Source organism: Marmota marmota, unplaced genomic scaffold (assembly GCF_001458135.2).
Source record: "Marmota marmota marmota unplaced genomic scaffold, marMar, whole genome shotgun sequence".
Taxonomy (NCBI): Eukaryota; Metazoa; Chordata; class Mammalia; order Rodentia; family Sciuridae; genus Marmota; species Marmota marmota.
Window position 1 is genome coordinate 29,796,365 of NW_026000016.1, and position 24,044 is coordinate 29,820,408.

The 24,044-nt window shown below is 34.4% G+C and overlaps 1 protein-coding gene across 2 annotated transcripts in view; it reads right to left on the minus strand.

The window, feature by feature from the left end:
* Positions 1-24,044, minus strand: part of Spata17 (spermatogenesis associated 17) — a 201,939-nt gene that overhangs the window by 5,435 nt on the left and 172,460 nt on the right. The gene's annotated exons all lie outside the window — the stretch shown is intronic.

Sequence of the window (24,044 nt, forward strand, 5' to 3'; positions counted from 1 at the left end):
GGGAGCCGGAACTCGGGCGCCCCGCGCTCGGCGTTCGCTCCGATAGGCTCAGGTTCTTAGAAGCACCCAGGCGCAGAACCCTAGCAATCTGTTTGCAAGCCACAGGCGAATTGTAGCCTGGAATTACCTGATCTATGGCTGAATGAGTTGCGGTCAGTCGAAAACAGGGGACGTGACGTCAGTTTACCAAGATGGTGGCTGCTGGCCTCCTCTGTGGACTGACCGGTGTGTAGAACCGAGCAGGACCGCTTCCTTACCCCGTCTGGAACCCAGAATTCAGCCCTGAGTACGGTGCTTGCGCGGCTGGCAGAAACTGCAGCGCTGTAACCCTGCGTCTCTATCCCAGCGCACACTGCAGACTCTAGCCGCGGGGCGATTTGCTGAATAAGCAGTTACCCTCCGTGCGACAAACCTCTCGCGTTTGAGTCCCCGTAGCCGATCCTCGTGCGATGGAAATCCTTCCTCCAGGTTCCGGAGCACCCCACTATTGCTGGAAATTCCTAACAAGATATCCTTTAGCCGTCCTGACTTGTCATACTCCCACACAGTGAAGCAGCACACGGGGGTAATGCACTCCCCTCGCTGCCATCTTCCCTAGCCCATAATCATTTTAAATGTGAATGGTTTAAATATCCCAATTAAAGTCAAGGGATAAAAAGAACACCCAGCAATATGTTATCTGCACAAAACCTACTTTAATTATCAAAACACAGAATGAAAGTAAGAAATGGAAAATGATTTGCCATACTGACATTAGTCAAAAGAGAGCTTCTGAAATATCTATATCACTTTCAGACAAAACAGACTTCAGAATAAGGGAAACCATCATGGATAAAGAGAATATTACATAATGATAAAATGGTCAAGTCTCCAAGAAGATATATCAATCCTCACCATATATATGCCCAGCAAAGAAGTATCAAAATACATAAGGCAAAAATGGATAGAACTGGGCTGGGGTTGTGTGTGGCTCAGTGGTACAGCACTTGCCTAGAAGAACTGGGTTTGAATCTCAGCAACATATATAAATAAATGAATAAAATGAAGGTCCATCAACAACTAAAAATTTTTTAAAAAATGATAGAACTGCAGGGAGAAATAGAAAAACCCTGCCTATTATACTTGAAGACTTCAACACCACTTTATCAGTAACTGACAGATCCAGCATGTAGAAATCAGCAAGGGTATAATTAAATTGAAGAACATTATCAATCAGCTGAATAAAATTGACATCTATATACTACTTTATCCAACAATAACAGAATACATATTCTTGAAATCACATGGAACATTCACCAAGACAGACCATATGTTCGGCCATAAAACAGACCTAACAAATTTAACATAGAAATCATGTGAAGTATGCTCTCAGAACACAACAGAACTAAACTAGAAATCCCATAACAGAAAGGTTGGTGGAGACCCCCCAAACACATGAAGATTAAATAATACACTTCTAAATAACACATGAGGTCTCAGGGGAAATTAAAAAAGAGTTCCAGGAAGGGGTCAAGATGGTGGAGTAGAGAAGGTTACTTTCCAAACTGCTCCATGGCATGGGACCAGGAAAGAAGAATCTTCTTTTTGAGGTCAGTAAAAAAAGAAAAGAAAAGAAAGGAATCCTACTGGGATTTAATACTGGACTCTCAGAATGGCCTAAGGGCTCAGAAGTTTGGATAGCATTAAAAACAAAAAGAAAGAAAGAAAGAAAGAAAAAAGAAAGAAAACAAACACTGCCAGCACTGGCAGCTGCTAATGTGGATCCACCATGGGCAGGTCAGAGAGAAAGATTATAGGAGAGCTTGCATTTTGGGTGGCACCAAGGTGTGTCTTGAAGCAGAGAGGTTGAGTACAGTGATTGGCGACATTGCTGAGCTGATCCAGTGGGTGAGCTGCACCTTGTTTTCATGTGACCTGTGGAGAGCAGGGTCACATGCCATCTTTTTCTGCTGAGCTACTTAGGATATCTGGTGGCTGTGGGTCTAAACCCAGGTGTGCCCAGACCTGTGTAATTTGCACTGGGTCTGAAAAACTGACCTGGCAGAGCCCTGTCACTTACCCTAGTGTGTTAATTAGAAAACCAGGTGAAATTCAGGCATTAAAAACTGTTGCACCCAGGGGAATTTGAGACATTTAGACCTGAGAGACCCTGGGTGTCTCTCACTCTTGGAGTCTCAAGGTCATCAGACCAGTTGTGGACAACCAAGGACTTGATGGTAGGTGGAACTGGTGAATGTGCACTTTGGGACTCAGCCCAAGAGGCCACCATATGGGAGCTGTGGGAGGCAGAGTGGGCAAAGGACTGGGGTCCTCCACCACTCAAGTGAAACCCAAGGGAGATTCAAGAGATATAGATGCCCTAGAAGCAGATCAAAAGCAGCCAGGCTGTGGAGGTGTGCTTATTAAAAACTTCACCAACCATCATACCACAAAGCACCTGGGACCCAACCCCGAATATAGGAGCTGAGCCTCTGGGAACTCCTGTCACAGAATTGTACAGTGACCCCCTCAATGTGATTGTAATAGACAACACATTCCAACCTGCCCCACCTCATACTGCTGAGAAGGGAACCTAAGTATAGGCAACAATGATGGGCTCTACAAAAAGAGGGAATGGACAGCTCCCAACTACTACTCTTGCGTACCTCAAGAAAAAAAATGGAAAGAAAGACAATTGGGAACTGACAACCAACATAATATTATAGACAATTTTTGACAATTGCAATGGAAATAATTCTTAATCTTCCATCAAGACCTTTAAAAAAAAAAACAAACTTTTGTGTGCTGAATGGTTCATGGACATTTGTTTATACACACATGTATTTCACTCTTATTTCTAGCATTTCTTGAAGGCAGTTATTTTCTTGACTCTATATTTTGAGAACTAGGGTTTTTCATTAGTATACATTGGTTTTGGTTTTTATATATTTTTTGTTATTGTTGTCTTATATTGTTTTTCTCCTATTTTCCTTGATTCCCTTCCTCTCTTTTCTTTCATAAACAGCCAAATTCTATTGTTCTCTATTTCACTCTTCCTTTAGTAGAACTCTACTACTACTTTCATTTATTACACCCTACATCTCCTCTGCATTCTCCCTCCTCACCTTTTGGAAATAGCAAACCCTTTTTTAAACATAATATTTTTAGTGTTAGCAATTTCCCATCATACTGTTTCTGTTTATAGTGCCAATTAACATTGTAGATACCAAAATATCAACTAAGTATTTAGTTTAATGCTGAATATTGATTGCATTGGTTGTTATTATTTGTCTCTCCCTAAAACGTGAGGTACTAGAAATCTTCAAGAACACTATTAATTCATAGGGTTGAAGCTCTGACACCTCTTACTGGTAGACATATAAACAATATGAAAAAGCAAGGAAACAAGCCATCTCAAACAAACAAAAATAACTCAGTAAGAGATACAATGATATCAAAGTGGAGGGAACATCAGAGAAGGAATTTAGAAAGTTCATAGTTAAACTGATCTATGAGGTAAAAGATGATGTAAGGATTGAAATCAGAGAGATTATCCAAGAAGTGAATGATTGCTTTAGTAAGGAGATAGAAATCCTGAAAAAGAATCAACTGGAAATTCTCAAAATGAAGTAATCTATAAACCAAATTAAAAACTCAAGGGAAAGCATCATCAGCAGACAAGACTACTTGGAAGATAGAGTTTTAGGCAATAAATACAACAAATATAATCTGTAAAGTTGACCAAAGTAGAAAAGATGTTAAGAGAACATGAACAGAACTTCCAAGAAATATGGATAACCTAAAAAGACCAAATTTAAGGTTTATTGAGATAGATGAAGTCTTGGAGATACAAAACAAAGGAATGCACAATCTTTTCAATGAAATAATATCATAAAATTTTCCAAACCATAAGATTGAAATGGAAAATCAAATACAGGGGTCTTATAGGACTGCAAATATAGAAAATTACCACATACCTACACCATGCATGTCATTATGAAAATGCCCAACATACAGAATAAGGATAAAATTTTGAAGGTTGTTAGAGAAAAATGACAAGTCACATTTAGAAGGAATTCAGACTTCAGTTACTTTTTCATCCCAGATCCTAAAAGTAGGAGGTCTTGGAATAACATATACCAAGCCCTGAAAGAAAATGGATGACAACAAAAAATAATACATCCGGCAAAAATAAACCTTCAGATTAGATGATAAAAACCTTCCATGAAAAACAAAAGTTAATAGAATTCACAATTAGAAAGCTTACACTAAAACATATTCAATAAAATATTTCATGAATAAGAAATGAATAGTAAAATTGAGAACCAGCAAAGGGAGGAACTACACTAGAAGGAGAGTCAATCAAAGGAGAAATTAATTCAAATTAACAACCAGAAATAAATCAAAATGACAGGGAATAAAAATTATTTCTTATTAATAACATTAACATTAACATTAATTAATATATTCATCAATTACAAGCAGACTGAATTAAAAAATAAAACTGAAGAATGTGCTATCTCCAAGAGACTCACCTGTTAGGCAAAGACATCCAAAGACCAAAGGTAAAAGCATGGGTAAAATCATAGCATTTACATGGACCTTGTAAGCAAGCATTTCTATCCTCATATCAGATAAAGTGGACTTCAAACAATAGTTAATCAGAAGGGACCAAGAATGTCATTTCATACTGCTTAAGGGAATTACATGTCTACAAGATATAATTATTATAAATGTTTATGCCCAAATAATGGAGCATCTATGTGAGTCAAACAAACCCTTCTCAATTTCAAAAATCAAATACACCACAACACAATAATACTGGGTTACGTTAACATGTCTCTCTCATTGCTGGATAGATCTCCCAAACAACAACTAAACCAAGAGGCTACAGAACTAAAATATACAATTAATAATTTACATTTAATAGACATATATAAAGTATTTCATTCATCAATAACTGAATACACTTTCTTCTCACCACCACATGGATCATTTTCTAAAATAGAACACATCTTAGGCCACATAGCAATGTTTAGTCAACATACATTTTTAAAAATGTAGATAATACCTTGCATTCTATCAGATCATAATGGAATATTAGAAAACAATGTTATAATAAAAAATAGAAGTTAACACATGTAGACTAAATAATATATTACTGAATGATCAATGGACAGCTGAGGAAATCAGGGATAAAATAAAGAAAATACTTAAGAGATAAATGAGAATGGTGACACAATAAATCAAAATCTCTGAAACAGTATGAAGGTGGTTATAAGAGGTTATTTATAGCACTGAGCTCATTCATTAAAAGAATAGAAAGTTACTAAATAAATAACCTAACATTACATCTCAAGGCCCTGGAAAAAGAAGAACAAATCAACACTAAAAGCATAGATTAAAGGAAATAATTAAAATCAGAGCTGAAATCAATAAAATTGAACAAACAAAAAAGAATAAAAAAAAACAATGAAACAAAAAGTTGGTTCTTTGGAAAAAAGAAATTCATAAAACCTTAGGCATGCTAACAAAGAGAAAGAAGGAAAAAACTCAAATTTCTAAAATTCATGATGAAAAAAAATATCACCATGGACACCACCGAAATACAGAGGATAATCAGAAACTATTTTGAAAACTTATCCTACTAAAAAAAGGGAAAATCTTTAAGACATCAACAAATTACTAGAGAAATAGGACATACCCAAAAGACATAGAAAATTTAAACATAAATTCAAGTAATGAAATTAAAGATGTCACCAAAGATCTACCACCAAAAAATGCCCAGGACCAGATAAATTCTCAGTTGAGTTCTACCAGACCTTCAAAGAAGAACTAACACCAATCATCCTCAAACTATTCCAAGAAACAAAACAAAACAAAAAGGAGAGAAACCGTCCAAACTCATTCTATGAAGCTAGTATTAACCTGAAACCTAAAGCTAGTATTAACCTAAAACCATACAAAGATACATCAAAGAAAGAAAACTTCAGACATATATCCTTGATGAATATAGATGCAAAAAGTCTTAACAAAATGTTAGCAAAACACATACAAAAACATACATTAAAAAATAGTGCATTGTGATCAAGTGGGTTTTATTGCAGGGATGTAAGTTTTGTTAAACATATGGAAATCAATAAATGTAATTAATTTATCACATCAATGGACATAAAGACAAGAATCACATGATTCTCTCAATAGAGGAAGAAAAGGCATTAGATAAAATGCAGCATCCATTCATGTTCAAAACACTAGAAAACCTAGGAATTATAGGAATATACCTCAACATTATAAAAGCTATATATGCTGACTCAAAGGTTAATATCATTTTAAATGGAGAAAAACTGAAAGCATTCCCTCTAAAAACTGGAACAAGTCAGGGATGCTTTCTTCCATCACTTCTATTTAACACAGTCCTTGAACTTCAGTCAGAGCAATTGGGACAAAAAAATAAATAAAAAAGTTAAAGAAATCCAAATAGTAATAGCATAGCTCAAACTATCTCTATTTACTAACAACATAATCCTATATTTAGAAGACCCAAAAACTCCATCAGAAATCTTCCAGTACTCATAAATGAATTCAGCAAAGTAGCAAGATATAAAATTAGCACCCATAAATTTAACTGTGTTCCTATACAACAATGATGACTCAGCTGAACGAGAAATTAAGAAAACCATCCCATTCAAAATAGACTCAATAAAATAAAATAAAATATCTGGGAATCAATCTAACAAAAAAGGCAAAAGCCCTCTACAATTAAAACTACAGAACACTATAGAAAGAAACTGAAGGAGATCTGGAAAGATCTCCCACACTCTTGGATAGGCAGAATTAATATTAACAAAATGGCCATACTACCAAAAGTGCTATATAGATTAAATGCAATTTCTATTAAGGTTCTGATGACATTTTTCATGGAAATAGAAAAAGAAGTCATGAAATTCATTAGGAAAAATAGGAGGCCCAGAATAGCAAAGCAATTCGCAGCAAGAAAAGTAAAGCAGAAAGCATCACAATACCAGACCTTAAACTATACTACAGAGCTATAGTAATAAAACTGACATGAAGATCAATGGTATAGAATAGAAGACACAGATACAATCCCACATAAATATAATTATCTCATCCTAGACAAAGAGGCTATATACATTCACTGAAGAAAAATAGCCTTTTCAATAAATGGTGCCGGGAAAACTGGAAAGCCATATGTAGCAGAATGAAATTTAACCACTTTGTCTCACCTTACACAAAACTCAATTAAAAGTGGATCAAAGACCTAGACATTAGACCATAAACCTATATCTACCTGAAGAAATTAAAGGTTCAACACTCCATCATGTTGGCTTAGGAACTGACTTCCTCAACAATACTCCTAAAGCACAGAAGTAAAATCAGGAATCAATAAGTGGGATGTTATCAAACTAAAAAGCTTCTTGATGGCAAAGGAAATAATCAAGAGCATGAAAAGAGAGCCTACAGAATGGGAGAAAAATCTTTGCCACCTGCACCTCAGATAGACCATTAATTAATCTCCAGGATATATAAAGAACCCAAAACACTTAATGTCAAAAAAAAAAAAAAACCCATTCAATAAATGGGCAAAGGAACTGAACAGACACTTCTTCACAGAAGAAATATGAATGGTCAACAGATACATGAAAAAATGTTCAACATCACTAGTAATTAGAGAAATGCAAATTAAAAGTACACTGAGATTTTTATCTGACCCCAGTCAGAATGGCAATTATCAAGAGTACAAGTAACAATAAATGTTGAAAAGGATGTGGGGAAAATGTTACACTCATACATTGCTGATAGGACTGCAAATTGGTGTAACCACTGTGGAGAGCAGTATGGAAATTCTTCAGAAAACTTAGAATGGAAACACCATTTGACCCAATTATCCCACTCCTTAGTATACACCCAAAGGACTTAAAAACAGCATAGTACAGCAAAGCAGCCACATCAATGTTTATAGCACTCAATTCACAACAGCTAAGGTATGCAACCAACTTAGCTGCCCTACAACAGATGGATGGATAAAGAATATGTGGTATATATACACAATGGAATATTATTCAGCCATAATGAAGAATGCCTTTATGACATTTTCTGAAAAAAATGAATGCATCTGGAGACTATTATGCTGAGAGAAATAAGCCAGTACCAAAAAACCCAAAGGTCAAACGTTCTCTCTGATATGTGAATCTAACACACAACAAGAAGGGAGGGGAAGAATAGAGATTCAGTAGATTAGACAAAGGGGATTGAAGGGAAGGGAAGGTTTGGGCAGGAATAGAAAAGGCAGTGGAATGAATCTGACATAACTTTCCTGTGTACATATATGAATACACCACAGTGAATCTCTACATCATGTACAACCAATCTAGTTAGAATAAAATGTACTCCATGTTTGTATAAATGTCAAATTATACTCTCATGTATAACTAAAAACAACAACAACAACAAAAATAAACAAAAGGCCCAAATTTTTTAAAAAGTCTCAGGATAAATTAAAATGATAATTTGTTTCCACTTTCAGAAAGTAGAAATTAAAGACTAAATTAAATCCAAATTAAGTAGAAGTTAGAAATAATAAATTCAAGAAGAAATAAATGAAATTGAAAACCGAGAATATCAAAAAAATCAAAAGATGTTTCCTTAAAAACATCAATAAAACTGATAAATTCCTAACCAGGGTAATTAAGATTTAAAAAGAACACATAAATTACTAATACCAGCAATGGAAGACAAAATATCACTTGTGATTTCATAAATATTAAAAACATAATAAAGGAATATTTTGAAAAATTCTGAGAGAACAAATTGGATAACTTGGTAAAATGGACCAATCCTTTAAAACACAATCTATTTAAACTTACACAAGGAGAAACATATAATTTATTATGTTTCAGATTTTGAAAACTGAACCAATAATTAATAACTTTCTCAAACATGCCAAGATAGTTTCACTGTTAAATTCTACCAAACAAGGAACAAATATAACAATTCTCCACAATTTGTTCCAGAAAACATAAGCATAAAAAATACTTCCTAACTCACTGTTTTATAATCTGTAACATGGGGATATCTTCATTGCCACATGGTTGTGAAGCTTAAGCAGGATGAATCATTTAGTTCCCAGCACTAGTGTTTCCATTCTCATTCCTTCAATGGCAGAATTCTACTCATATTGTATTTACTGTGTTCTTTCAATAACCAAGTGAGGGAAATTCCATAGATACTTGGACAAATTTGTGATGAAACAATTTTTATCATACTATCAACTATTTTGGATAAGCATCCTAAGCATATGCCTAATCCTTTTTATTTAATTATTTATGTGTAATACTGTAGTAGTATAACATAATTATATAACACACACAAGATAAAGGTAAATAGAAATAAAATCCTGGTATTTTCTTCCTTTAAACTTGTGAGTCTTCTTGTGTTTTTAATTTTGAACTTCTCCAATATAATGAAGCTTCATTTAATCCTGTGTTATATTTTCAGCTGTGTATTCAATTAACATCTGGGCACCTACAGTGCTAGAATCCACCCAATGGCAAGGAGAAATTCTTGTCTAGCATCAGACAATAATGTGCAATTATATACTGATAAACAAGACCCGACTGTTAGAATACCTACTCTCTGTGCCTTGTAAAAAAAATTCTTTCAGATACTATCACTCTTAATTTTTAACCGGCAATCTCAGATACTACCTTAGCCTTAGTCATCCAGTAAGTATTAGCTAAGTTGTAAGAGTGAATATCCTGTTAGGGCAGCTTTATTTTGAGGAAAATCTGGTGCTGATTATCATTTCCTTAAAATTTGCCTCTGACCCAATAGAATAATCATCCTGCCATGGGAAGCTATTTATTAACTCAAGAAAACCACCTGCACAACACTCATGCAGTGTCACTTTTTAAATGGGGGGTAGGGGATTACTTTTCTGAAAAATAACCTCATCAAGAAAAAACACTGGGGATGGCAATTCTAAATCCTGCCATAACCCTTGCTTGCCAGAACAGACAGCTTTTGCTATTAGGATGCCCAGCCAAACACAAATAATCTACTGCCAAAATGAGCTCCTTGGGACAATTTAGGAGTCTTTGGAAGTGAACGGCTCTTTGAGCTGGAATGCAGCCCAGGTCCATTTTCAAACCCAAGTCAAAATGACAAAGAGCAAATTTCCTGGGCCACTCACCCCTAAGTGTAAGATGACTTTAGGTTGGCAGCTGCACTGTTTATCTAGTTATTTAAGGCTTTTCACCAGATACTCACAACTGAGTACTTAAAACAACTGGCTTCAATGTTGGTAAGCAGGACAGTGCTGATGCACCATATGAGACAAAACCTCTGGGATTATAGAGACAGGGTGGAAATCAAAGGTTACAACTATATTTTTCAGCTTAATTTTTTACTTTTAGCCTCAAAATATAGCAAAAAAATTCTTTTAGAGCTTAAAGAGGAGGATGGCAAGAACTTTTGGCTAAATATTAAATACTATTTTAATCAAAACATTTCCTGGATGGAACCTTAGATAAATCTGGTTAGCACTAGAATTTTCCATACTCTTCAAATATTCCTATTAATAGGAAGGTTGAAACAATTACTTTACACTTTTTCTGCTAGATCAAACTTTATTCTTAAAACCGGGAGAAAATCTGAATAAATACTCTTGCTTCATCAGCTTAATTTAGTTGATTGTTTTTTGTTGACTTCAAAAATAATTAATTTTGAGGTCACAGCAGGGCAATTAGGTAAGCAGAGTTATTAGTTATTAGTTATTAAGGGCAATTATTAAGCAGAGTTATAAGCAGAGTTATTCCAATGTCCACTCCAAAAACTGAAATATTTCCTTTACTAGCTAGCAGATGCTATGTCTATGTCCCAATTGTACCTTTAATAATCTGGGTCACAAAATATTTGGGGGACAGAGAGAAATCAGGAGGGAGTATAAAGTGTGAAACGTGAGTAATATATTGATTTCTTAGTTCTTTGAGGAGAGGGGCTATATCTGTCTTGTTTGTTGTATTCCTAGTAACATAATAGTGTCTAACACATAAAAAGAATCAATAAATCTTGATTGAATAGAAAAATAGAACTTTTCAGTGTGATCCTATTTTGCAAGGAAGAAAATGCCTAAATTCACAAGTAAATAGGCTATGATGATGTGTTCAGTGATACTTTTATAGAAGTATCTTTATAGAACATAGTTAACATCAAGCCTCATTATTCACAGATTGCCTAATTGTAAATTTGCTTACTTGCTAAAATTTATTCGTAACCACAAAATCAATACTCACAGTGCTTTCATAGTAATTTGCAGAGCTGGGACTGATACCCCAAAGTATGGCATCTTAATAGCTGAATGCTCTGAACTGAAGGAGAGGGGTTCAGAAACAAGATCTTTCTGAACTTTTGCCATTCCTTCTCCTGTCCCCTTTGATCCCCAAGAAAGGTCAAAGTTGCTAGAATTCCTCTTCTCTAAGCACTGTTAGAAAGTAGAATCCCTCTCCTCCAAAGTCAGTCATAAAACCTAGAAATATTACTCTAACCTTCCTCCATGTTTTTGTACATGAAACAAAGTTGCATGGAGTAGAATTTTCCACTTGTGGCATCATGCTGGAGCACAAGATACTTTTTGGATTTGGGGGCATTTCAGATTTTGGATATTCAGATTAGAGATGCTCAAATTGTACAGATTATTACCTGATATTTAGTTAAGAAGAAATAATTTTCATTTAAGTTAAATTTCTCTATGGTAAGTAAAATAATGTATAAATGAAGTATTAATAAGCAGTATTCCTGTGATTACTTACTAAATGTAGATTTTCATATTAACATCATGAATTATCCTGTTAAGTTAATTCTTCCTGCTTTTTTTTTTTTTTTTTTTTTGAATGTTTGGCTTTTAAACCTTCCTTTATTTCCTACTCAATCTTTCTTTTAAGAAGACTTGATTGCCTAATGAAACCAGACACTATTGTAGGCAGTAAGAATATAGCAATGACCAAATCAGGCAAAAATTCCTGACTTCATGAAACTTAAATTTCTAGTAATACAGGCAACAACAAAGAAGTCATATAATAATGCTGTGAAGAAAAATAAGACTGATGTGGGAAAAGAACTGAGACCGAGGGAGTTAGAAAAACGGCTGGCAATTTTAAATAAGGTGGTCAGGAGAGGCTGTCTTGAGGTGACATCTAAGTACAAACCACAAAAAGATGAGAGTGTAATCATGCAATCTAAGAGCACAAGCACAACCACCGATTTTGTCAGTACATCACAAGTACCATTTCAAGCAACCAAAACTAATTAAGTCATCCCAAAATGATTGATTTATCTGCTCTAAGATGTTTGTCAGGTAAAGTTTTCTACTATTTGAAACCTGTTAGTACATTTGACATTTCTAATGCATAATGCAGGTCAGCATCAAGCAATAAAATAGTACTGCCTTTTCTCCATAGGTAGCAAGAGAGGGGCACACTGGCCTTGTAGAAGAGTTATGCTAATTTCACTTCCTTCAACAGGCACTGTCAAATCCTAATGCAGTCATCACACAATGTACATTGACTCCATCACAGCCCCTAAGAAAGAGGTGTGTAACAGTTCAGCCAGTGAATGGGCCCTATCCCATAATTTCTAATTCCCAATGGTGTATTTATATCCCTTAAGCAGTAATGCCCAAGAGAGACATTTGGAGAAATGAAGAGGACTATTAATAATGGTTATCTATTTCTTTCATTGGTACCATAAATGGTTTTTAATGTCAAAAAGTAATTAGCCAAAAAAAAAGTTCACAGAGAAATAATACTTGATGCATTATTAAGGCAGGTGGCAGCTGGGAATTTTTTCATAGCAATAATTGACTTTTGCCATAGTTAGGTGTTTGTTTTGTGATGGTGGGCTTTGACGAGAAAAAGTGAATCTCCTCTAAGAGGAATGTTAACAGGATGTGTTTTTCTTCCACTTTCTTGAATTGTGTGCACCTAACTTTTTGTGATGCGATTTATTATTATTTCTTGGTTAGCTGGAGGGGAGCCCTATGCTTAATATGTCTTGTTCAATTTCTAATTATTGCCTGAAAAGGCAAACACCCCTGAAACAATAAACTGGCTAATTTAAAAGGCATAGCCAACTAAAATGAAGGGCAATTTTCTATTTATTTTAATGGCTTTCAAAGTGCGAATCTTACCCTTGGAATCAACTAGTCATCAGATCTTGAAATGAAAAGCAATATTGCTGTGCCTTCATAAAAGTCAGTTTATCTCCTTCTGTATACCATTTTCATCAAACAGTGTTTTCTACTTGTTGGTTTACTCTTTTACTATAAGAACGTGTATGATAATGTGTGGTATAAAAATCAAGAAATTAGTCTGACAGCAGGGAGTCTGCTAACAACACCATTTTAATCTTACCCTTCAAGCAGCAGCAGAAAACATATTAATCGCAGTTTAATTTATGCAACAAATATTTCATTTTAATTATGCTTAATTTTTGTCAAGCTATAAAAATGTCAGTAGTTCTGAGAATTTTTTTCTTACAAAGTTTTTTTTAATGAAAAATTAAAATCAAGTGCTGTTTTTGAAAGAAATTATTATTAAAGATTTCTAATCACTCTTATGTTTCTGAAAAATTACTAATGTGGTAGTCCCAAAATAACATCTGGGAACATGTGAACTTGAAACTTTAAAACTCAATATTTATGTCTTAATAATATACACGCATCATTAATATAATGGAATTCTCACAGGAAGGATTTTTTTAATTATAGGAATATATCAATAACTGTCATTGAATGGTGAATGTTCTCCATAGGAACATTTTTGTTAATTTCTTTCTGGAAAACTAAGACAAGAATAAGTGAAGCTGATTGCTGCTGACACACTGTACTGAAGAACTTAGTCAAACCACCAAAGCTGAATAGTATTAATTATATTTAGCAAATATTTATTAAACTGTTAGTAGGTACAAATCCTACTTGAACATTAGGTTTCATTTAAAATGATACTTCCTCCAGGAAATCCTTCTCTCTTCAGATGTACAGTAAATTTGCCTGTACTGAATGCATACGGTACATAATTATACCTTGCTCACATCTCTTTTATATTTTTTGTTTTACATAAAAATAATTCCCCTTCAAGTTGCATCTCACCATCTACCACATTCAAATATACTTAAAAATGAAAGTCTATAATATGAATAAAATGTTCTAGGTGTTATGTTTTTATGAAAAGTATTTAAAGCTTTTCTACATTTCAAAATTATTCATTAGAAGACTTTTAAGAGTTAAAATGACAGACCAGTGAATTGAATTTCTTGCCCTATTTTATACTTTCAGAAATTTTCCCCACTTCAAACATGCAGAATTATAATCATACAGTGAACTACATCTTCCATGAAACTAGAAGACAGCAGTGATCCCAAATCATAATTTTTATTGAGAAACAGGAATGGTCACAGTTTTAAAAGGAATGCAGCAAAAGACATTTGCAGGGGGATATGAACAAGATCCCATCCTGTTCTTCCTAACAGCACCCAGAAATTTACACACTGGTATTTCAGATACCACCAAAGGCAGAAGTGACGCACAGGGCTTAGCTAAAAGAGTATATGAGGATCACTCAACACCCAAGCTCCTTTTCCAGGTTCTCCCAGGAATCATTTCCCACATCCTCCCCCTAGTTTGGGAAGTGTTCTCTGAGGGAGGACAGAAGGCACCAGGCAAGGAGAGGGCAAGAGTGAAGTACTTTACAGTAATATCCCCTTATTTGAGGTTTTGATTTCTACAGTTTTAGTTATCTACAAAGTCCATAGTCTAAAACAATTACAAGGAAAATTCCAGAAATAAAAAATTGATAATTTAAAAATAACTTTTATTATAATATGTGGTTATAATTATTTTATTTTACTCATTATTATTGTCATTAATTTTTCACTGTAACCAATTTGTAAATATGTTTTCATTATATTTAGTGCACAAGAGTGTGTATGTGTTGGATGTCAGAAAATGAAAACTCCAAATATGCCACTTTGAACTTTGAACTGTGAGCACCTGGGGAACAGAAATTGAGTAAAAACTTTCTCTGAAGTTTACTTATTTACCTAAAGACCAGATTGCCAAAGAGAAACACAATTTCCTCTGATCTTTTTGGTAAAATTCATTAACCCAGGAAAATGTCACATATCACTTCATATCACAGAAGAGCCTGAAAATCAAACACAACACCAAGAGCCCAGAGGAACTATATCCCTCTGTCAACATCCTCTATTCTTTAAATCCATTTGAATTCCCTAAAAATCATCACTACCCTCTGAACTTACCTATATTGCCCATGTCCCTCTTCCCTAAGAAGAGGGAATTTAAATGTCAACCATCTGGCCTTTCCTTGAGTTTCATATTTTGTATGGATCTTGTACATATGTGTGAGTTAATACATTTGGGCCTTTTCTCCTCTTAAAGTGTCTATTGTTAGCTTGTTTCAGCAGACTTGGTTATCAAACCTTCAGAGGAAGAGTTTGAACTTACCTACATATGAATAAGAAAAAAAAAAGTATATGTAGGGTTTGGTACAATCCATGTTTTCAAGTGTGCCCTGGGGGAAGGAGTCTTTAATGTACTATTATTGTACTATCCTATGGATAAGTGGACCAATGTGGTAAGAATGAAGTAAAAGGTAGAAATCCTCACACTGAATGTAGAGAACATCATCCTATTCCTCATCCCCATTCCCAGAATATTAGCACACGTGGCAGGAGATAAGAGAATTTTTTTGTTGGAAAACTGAGAGGCTATAAGTAGTGGCTCCTCCATGATAAGCCACCTCTACAGTAAAAATCACCAGTCAAAAAGTCCTCCCCAAGTATATAATGATTTCAATTAGCATTTCTGTGTGTCATTATTAAATGAAGAGCAAAAGATCAACAGATGTCGAAGAATGTCTTGAATTTAAAAGGCAGAGATATACTAACAAACAAAAAACCAATTTAAATGAATTTGAGAATATGCATGAATTGGAACAAAGTTTCGCTAAAAATCTAAAACAAATATTCTAAGATGATATTAAAAGGAGAGTGCAACCTTCATATAAGTATGGGCTGCTATTTGAAAAAAAATAAGAGGATTAAAAAAAACTCTAGTGAAGTAATTATGTGACAGCAGAAAACACAACATGAAAGAAAAACTGAAAATTTCTCACCAAGGAATTTTCTTGGAGGGTAAAAAAAAGGACAATGAAATGGAAATAGAAGATACAAGATGAAAACAAACAAATGAGGATCAATTACAGAATTTGTCATCTGAATACAGAAGCTCTAGTAGAAAGGATCTGAGAAAACAAAATGCAAATTAATTAAAAAAAATAAATCAAGCAAATTTCCCCAAATCAAGTTGACAACCCATAAGAGCTTAACACATAGTGAAACAACTTTCAACCTAAAATTCTATCAATTAAACACAAGAGTAATTCAACATAAGGATCAATGAATCAACTAAAAAAATTTTAGGCACAAAAATGTATCACTAGACTGTTATAAGGTATGGGGAAAAGATAAGAGATACGAAGAAAATTCAACAAATGGAGAAAATGATAAATAACAACAGGAAATATTAAAAAGATGCAGAAAGAAACGTCATAGAACACTTCTTGGTTTAACAAAAACAATTTCTACATATTGAAAAAACATAAAGTCTGATTTTTACTCAAGAGTTATGACTATATTCCAAGAAAACATGAAGATAATGGTTTTGGAGTGCCAAATTCTAATTTACCATAGCTGAAGGTCGATGGCTAACACAGAGAATTGATAAATCAAAAGATAGCATTTCTCTCAGCTAGAAGACAAAAGAGTTGAACATGGCAGCTTCTGAAAAGGAGGACTTGAATAAATAGGATGGAGATAAGTGGGTCAGGGACCTTTCATCATTTGTTATAAGTCTTTGAACATACTTTATGCACATATTTTACTTTGATATACAGTTAAAAAATAACTAGTGCACCAAACATTTACCATTCTTAGAATTGTTTCAATTCTACTTGAACACTTATTCAATCAACCACATTTCTCTTAGTAATTGATGCCCTTTAAAATCATTTGTAAAAAATAGTGATATATATCCTAAGTACTTAAATATATGATTTCTTATGTGATATTATTTTTTATCTACATCGTATTTTCATTTCTATACACTTTAACAATGTTTCCCACAAGCAAGTGCAGATATTAAAACAGATTAAAGTGCAGGTAATATAGTCAACAGAAATGAATCTATTATTTTATAATGCCAAATCCCCCTGTAAGCTTTGGGAAAATTATGCACACATTTTCAGGTCTTCATACAATATTTAGTGTCTAAATTTGAACCAAAATTATTATAGATCTAGTTTCTGAACTAGTGTCCTTTTCTCCAACTAAATCAAATTAAGAAAGCAATGAGAATATCCTCACAAGCTATTTCATACTTGGATGCCCTTGAACTTTACTGAGCTTGAACTAAAAAACACATGTAGTATTCAATATACTAGGGAATGTTTATTTACTGTTACCTTTTAACATGCAACTTATTGAAGAACACATAAATATAACTACTATTTTATTTAGACTGTATAAATGAAAACCTGTCAAATATAAGGACACTGATAGCTGATACATATAAGAATTTAGTCTCAATCTTCAATATATTTCTTTATTTTTAAAAATATAAAGTATATAAAGTTTGTGTATAAAAATGGAACAACTTTAATTATTATTGTCTTTTAAAACCACAGTTGGCATAATCATAAAATATAGGAGAAAAAACCCTCATTATATAATGAGGTTTAGAATGTCTTGACTTACTCAAGTATATGCATATACTAACACTTTTGTTCTTCAAATAAGAATTTATCAGAAATAAGTAAAACAAATATGTCTCACCATGTCCAATATATAATAACTGCCAGTGAGCAGATATCTTTTTAAATTACACTTTTAAAATTAAATAACTAATACATTATATTCTTAGTTAAATGAATTATATGCAAATCACTACTTAGAAACACTTTAGAAATGTTCATTTGTTAAGTAGGCTAATCACTCTTATAACGTTACATAAAATAATTTTTTATTTAATAAATTCATTTATACAAAACACAAGAGTAATTCAACATAAGGATAAATAAATCAACTACAAAGTGATAAGCAAACATAGAATTAAGTTTGAATGTAAACAGGCTAAAATAATTTTCCAACATAGTAACAGATCTTATAGCCACTAATCACTTGAAGATTAATATGAATTACTAGCAGGAAAATCTTTGAATTAAGTTTGATAGATTATAAATATTTTTAAAAAATCTTTCAGAGGTAAATCACAATGTCTCTTTAAAAATAAGAGGTAGAATGTTCTTGGTTTTATTCAATTTTACTAAGCAAAATTTGGACAAGTAGGTATTCACTTAAGAAAGGGAAGTAAGTATAAGAAATATTTCTTATTGAAAAGTCACATTAATCTGCTTTATCATGAACATAATATACTAGACAAATAATTATGAGTTGCAGGTTTCTTTTATGTAAACATTATTTAGCAATGTCGTTTAGGATATTAATTAATAATAATTTATCCATCTCTTATGTTGGCATATGATTAACTAATATAGATTATGATGTAGGCATTAACCACCATTAGTGATATTTCTAAGACCCCATTAGTTTCCACGAGCTTGGATATTAATGGCCAAGTATTTTAATTAGCTTTGTCTGTTCTTCAACTACATAGTTAGGGTCTACCCAAATTTTCAAAGCTGTTAATGTGATTTAGTGTATATTAATCTCACAGTATTCCATTAAGTTTTTCTCCATCATGGGTGCTAGTTAATTACCCTAGAGGAGGAAGAACTTCTTCCTTCAAGAAATTTTATATTGGGAGCCCTATAAATACTCTAATCCATCTTCAATACACACAGAAGGACTGATAGAAGATTTGGGAAGGAAATTACCAACAACAACTACTGATGTCTGTGGTTGGGTAGATCTGGAGGAGTTAAAAAAAATTTATCTGTACAAAAGGATCTGATGCTGAGTTAGTAAAACCAGTAGGTCTTTAGAAACTTTCAAGGAACAGATAATGCTCTGGAGTTTCACCTTACTTTTGACTCATTAAAGGCATTAAAGTCAAACATATTTTGGGGTCATTATTTGTCCAACAGAAATTTCTGTTCCTTAAAGAGAAAGTTCAGGAATAGAAAAATATAACACTGTTAGGCTGTAGAAGTCAAGGTGTAGGCTGGGCTGTGCAACTCACTTGCTCTGAGACTGATTACATGCATGGCCTCTGTGCCAAGTAAACTGTTACAAGTTAGAACTATAATTTTTCATCTGTCCCATCAATTATTATTGTTATACAACTAGGAAATGAGGACAATTGAATTTGGTTGCCTTCCAAAGTGAACCTAAAAAGAAAACTTGATGAAAAGAGATAAGAAGGCCAACTCTGCAGGCTATCCAACAGTGCTCATGTGGTCAACAGTCCATATGTCTACTGCTCTTCAAATAGGAAAGAGGACAAGAGGTTAAAATCATGCAAGTCCAGGGAAGAAACACAGACCCACATGCTGAAAAGTCATATGAAAATCAGACATGTAAGAATCATTCTCTGTAGACTAAAGAAAACAACATTGTAAAAAAAAAATATGCCAATTTTTGATGCAACCAATCTGGAAAGCAGTATGGAGATTCCTTGGAAAACTTGGAATGGAACCACCATCTGACCCAGCTATCCCACTCCTTGGTTTATACACAAAAGACTTAAAAACAGCATACTACAGTGAGCCACATCAATATTTTGTGGAACCAACCTGTATGTTCTTCAATAGATGAATGGATAAAGAAACTATGGTATATATACACACAATAGAATGTTACTCAGCATTAAAAGAGAATAAAATCATGATATTTGCAGGTAAGTGGATGGAGTTGGAGAGTATCATACTAAGTGAAGTAAGCCAATCCCAAAAAATGAAAGGCCAAATGCTTTCTCTGATATGTGGATGCTGATCCATAATGGGGGTTGGTGGGAGCATGGGAGGAATGGAGGAACTTTGGACAGGGCAAAGGGGAGGGAAAGGAAAGGAGGGGGCATGAGGGTAGGAAAGATGGTGGAATGAGATGGATGTCATACCCTAAGTACATGTATGAAGACATGAATGGTACTTTGTGTACCATCAGAGAAATGAAAAATTGTGCTGTATATGTGTACTATGAATTGAAATGCATTCTGATGTCATATATAACAAATTAGAATAAATAAATAAATTAATTAAAGAATATATGCCAATTTTAACCAACTCCTAAAGTCATGGATTCTCTAAGACCAAAGCAAAGACTAAATGGATATAAGAGGCTAAAAGAAAAATGGTTACTCATAAAAACAGATGTGTTAGACAAAAAGAGTAAATAAACTAACATTATAAAGTAGAATTAAAATTTTCTCTGGAGGTAATGATTAGCTATTCAAAATTGAATTAGCAAAGACAGTCATATTTCAGAATAAATAAAATAATTTTTAAATGTACTTCCATTCTCTTCCTACTAAAAATCAGTCCTAAGTAGCTCTTTTGTAATAGAGAGATGATTACAATCTAATATCTATAAAATTAAGAGGAAAGAATTTGAGCCTAGTATTTTATGCACACATTAGTTTCACTTATGAAAGCAACAGATATTCTTAGACATTTAATAAATGTGGATTATATTCAGCTGTAACTGACAGAAAGCCCAAATTAACACTAACTTAAGCAAAGAGAAAATTTTATTTCTCTTTTGCATCAAAGTTCATGGATAGTATGACATTACACAGTATAAAGAACTCATTGTTTTTCTATATTATTGCTCTATCTTTTGTGCTCTACATGGATTCAAGAATTATATTCTGACTGATGTCCATCAATCTGTCTAGCTATGAAATCCCTAATTTCAGACATCAGAAAGGAGGAAATGATAAGAACAACAAATACTTTTCTTTAAACCCATTTTCTAAAGCAAGTCTACCATATAACTCTTGATTAAATACATGTGTTGATGAATGTACCCAAATCATAAAGTCTTTAATCATTCTTTTACCTGGGACCACTTCTCAAAATTCTCTATGCAGCTAGAAATCTTGAAGTCATTACATGGTACATATCACATAATCTTGTGTAAGAGAACAGATATATCTCTTCTCCCTCTGGTCAGAGGGGGCTTGCTAATTGTTTTCTATTAAAGTAATAGAATTACTAAAGTAATAGAATCCTCATATTTAGTAAATTCTCCTGTGTCACACACTCCTATGTGTAGGCTCTTTACATCACTGTGGGATTTGAGACCCAGGGAAATAGCTGGAACTCCTATTGTTTGTACTGTAAGCAATAAAGGCTCTTATCTATGAGACTTCTCTTTTACTAGTATCTAAAGAACTGTATTAGACTAATTTAATAACATATAGATTTTTCTATGAGAAAAGTTTTGCTTTTAGCTTTTTGTCATGCCATGAGACTTATTAATATAGAGAAGATTCCAATAAATACTTTTCAGGAGTTGGACCTACATTTTCACTTATATTCCACTTTCTAGCACTTAACCACAGGGCTACACCTAGTTTTTAAAAGTGGTTGGAAAATGTAGTTTTTATTTTATGCAGCCATGTACCCTGTCATAAATCAAAGGTTCTATGAATACTGAATAGTGGTTGGCAAGTTAATGTAGACCTAAGACTCAAATCAGTCCACTTCCTAATTTGGAAATCAAGTTTTATTGGAATATAGCCATACCTTTTCATTTATGTATTGCCTATGGTTGCTTTATGCTACAATGGCAGAGCAGAGAAGTGGCATATACATGCTGTGCCCCTGCTGGAGCTCAGGCACTGGCCCATATCCATCTCTGCTGACCTGTGTGGGGGTGCAGGCTGAGAGTAGGCCTGGGGCCACCCTCCCCGATGTGGGAACCCAGGCCTAGCCCACTTCCTTATTGGGATACTTCAGCGATCACCATAGCCTTCCCCACACAGTAGTCTCTACCTTGCAACAACAGACAGGGCCTAGAAGCAGGTGCATCTAGAAGCAGGCATCCCAAAGCCAGTGTAAGGTCCACCCTTTCTGCCCCATCTCTGAAAGACATTGCATCCATCTTGGTGAACCTCCACTGCTATCTCAAGTTACCTCTGGTATTGCCACCACCATCTTTAGTTGCAGTATCATCCATCATGGAACACCGACATGGTCGGGAAGCCCAACACCAAGGTAAGGTACAGATAATCTGCACAGATACTACAGAACTATGGAGTAGAAACTGTAACACCACAGATCCACACTGCAAGAAAGGAAGACACATAGACAACATGAAAAACAAGGGAGGAAAGTGCCCCAAACAAACCAGGATACTACAATAACAGAACCCATGGACAGCTAAGTTGATGAAATGTCAGAGAAGGAGTTCAGAATATTCATAATTAAAATGAACTGTGAATTAAAGAATGACCTAAATTAGTAAATACAGGCAAAAACTGATCATTCTAAAAAGGGATAAGGCAGCAAATACAGGCAACCATTGATGACACCAATAAACAGATAAGGGAGAAAATACAGGCATCCATTGATCACACCAACAAAGAGACAATGGAACAAATATAGGTAGCAAAAGATTATTTCAAGAAAGAGATAAAGATTCTGAAAAAAAAATCAGAAATTCTTGAAATGAAGGAAACAATAAACCAAATAAAAATTCAATAGAAAGCATCACAAACAGACTAGATCACTTGGAAGACAGAATGTAAGATAATGAAGTATACAATCTGGAAATTAAAGTTGAACACACAATGAAGATGGTAAGAAACTATGACCAGAAAATCCAAGAATTATGTGATAGCATCAAAAGTCCAAATATAAGAGTTATTGGGATAGAGCAAGGCACAGAGTTTAAACCAAAGGAATGCACAATCTCTTCAGTGAGATAATATCATAAATTTCTCAAACATGAATGAACTGGAAAATAAAATGCAAGAGGCTTGTAGGACACCAAATGTACAAAATTACAACAGATCTACACCAAGGCACATTATAATGGAAATGTCTCACATACAGAATAAGGATAGAATCTTAAAGGCTCCAAGAGAGAGGAATCAGATCACATATAGGGGGAGACCAATTGTATTTGCAATTCTTAGCAAATACAAAAAAGTAAAGATAATATCCTGCATCCTATCTCAGCAGATTTTTCAACCCAGACCTTCAAAGCCAGGAGATCCTGGAACAACATAATCCAAACTCTGAATGAAAATGGATGCCTGCTGGGAGCCATTAGCCAAGTAGGTATGACAATTTCCTTGCCAGCGTACCCCATGTTGCTGACATTTTGCAGTGACATTGAATGTAGTTGACCTTGCTCAAGGACCAGGGCGGATTAGGGTGTTCCTGGTTTAACATAATCGGGTTTAGGGCGTTCCCAGTTTAGGTTCCAGGTTTAAGGTTTAAGATTATTCCTGCTGGGAATAGGGCGTATCCTGCTGCCTAAGTTCCCCTTGAGTTCTCACGGGATTCAGACAGTATATTTTGGGAGACAGAAGCCCAGTGGAGGTGAATTTGGGCAGAGAACGTGGATTTGGGCAGAGAACGTGGATTTCCCCAGAATGTGATTGTAGACGGCTGGTGTGAGTTCGGGAATAAAGAGTTGCTGTTTGAATCTACAAGCTGTGTGGTGGCTCGTGATTGTGTGCCCAGCCAGACTGCGGCATTTGTGCCCAGCCAGACATTGGCATTTGGCGTCCCGTGCGGGGAACTTCTGAAGCTTAAAGGTAAGTGAAATTTCTCACCCCTGAGGAAGAGCGAAAGAATGGGTGACCAATTCAAAAACAATGTGTTATTGTTTGATTTATTTGTTTTATTCAAGTTGCCTGTTCCTAGAACTTTCTCAAGGCAAACTGGGGAAAATGGTTGACTCAAGGTTTGAAGTTGTTCGCCTCCGAGCAAGAGAAATTGTTAGAGGAAGGAGGCACCCCAGTGAGACCAAGAACAATTAGGACGTATGTTGATACAATA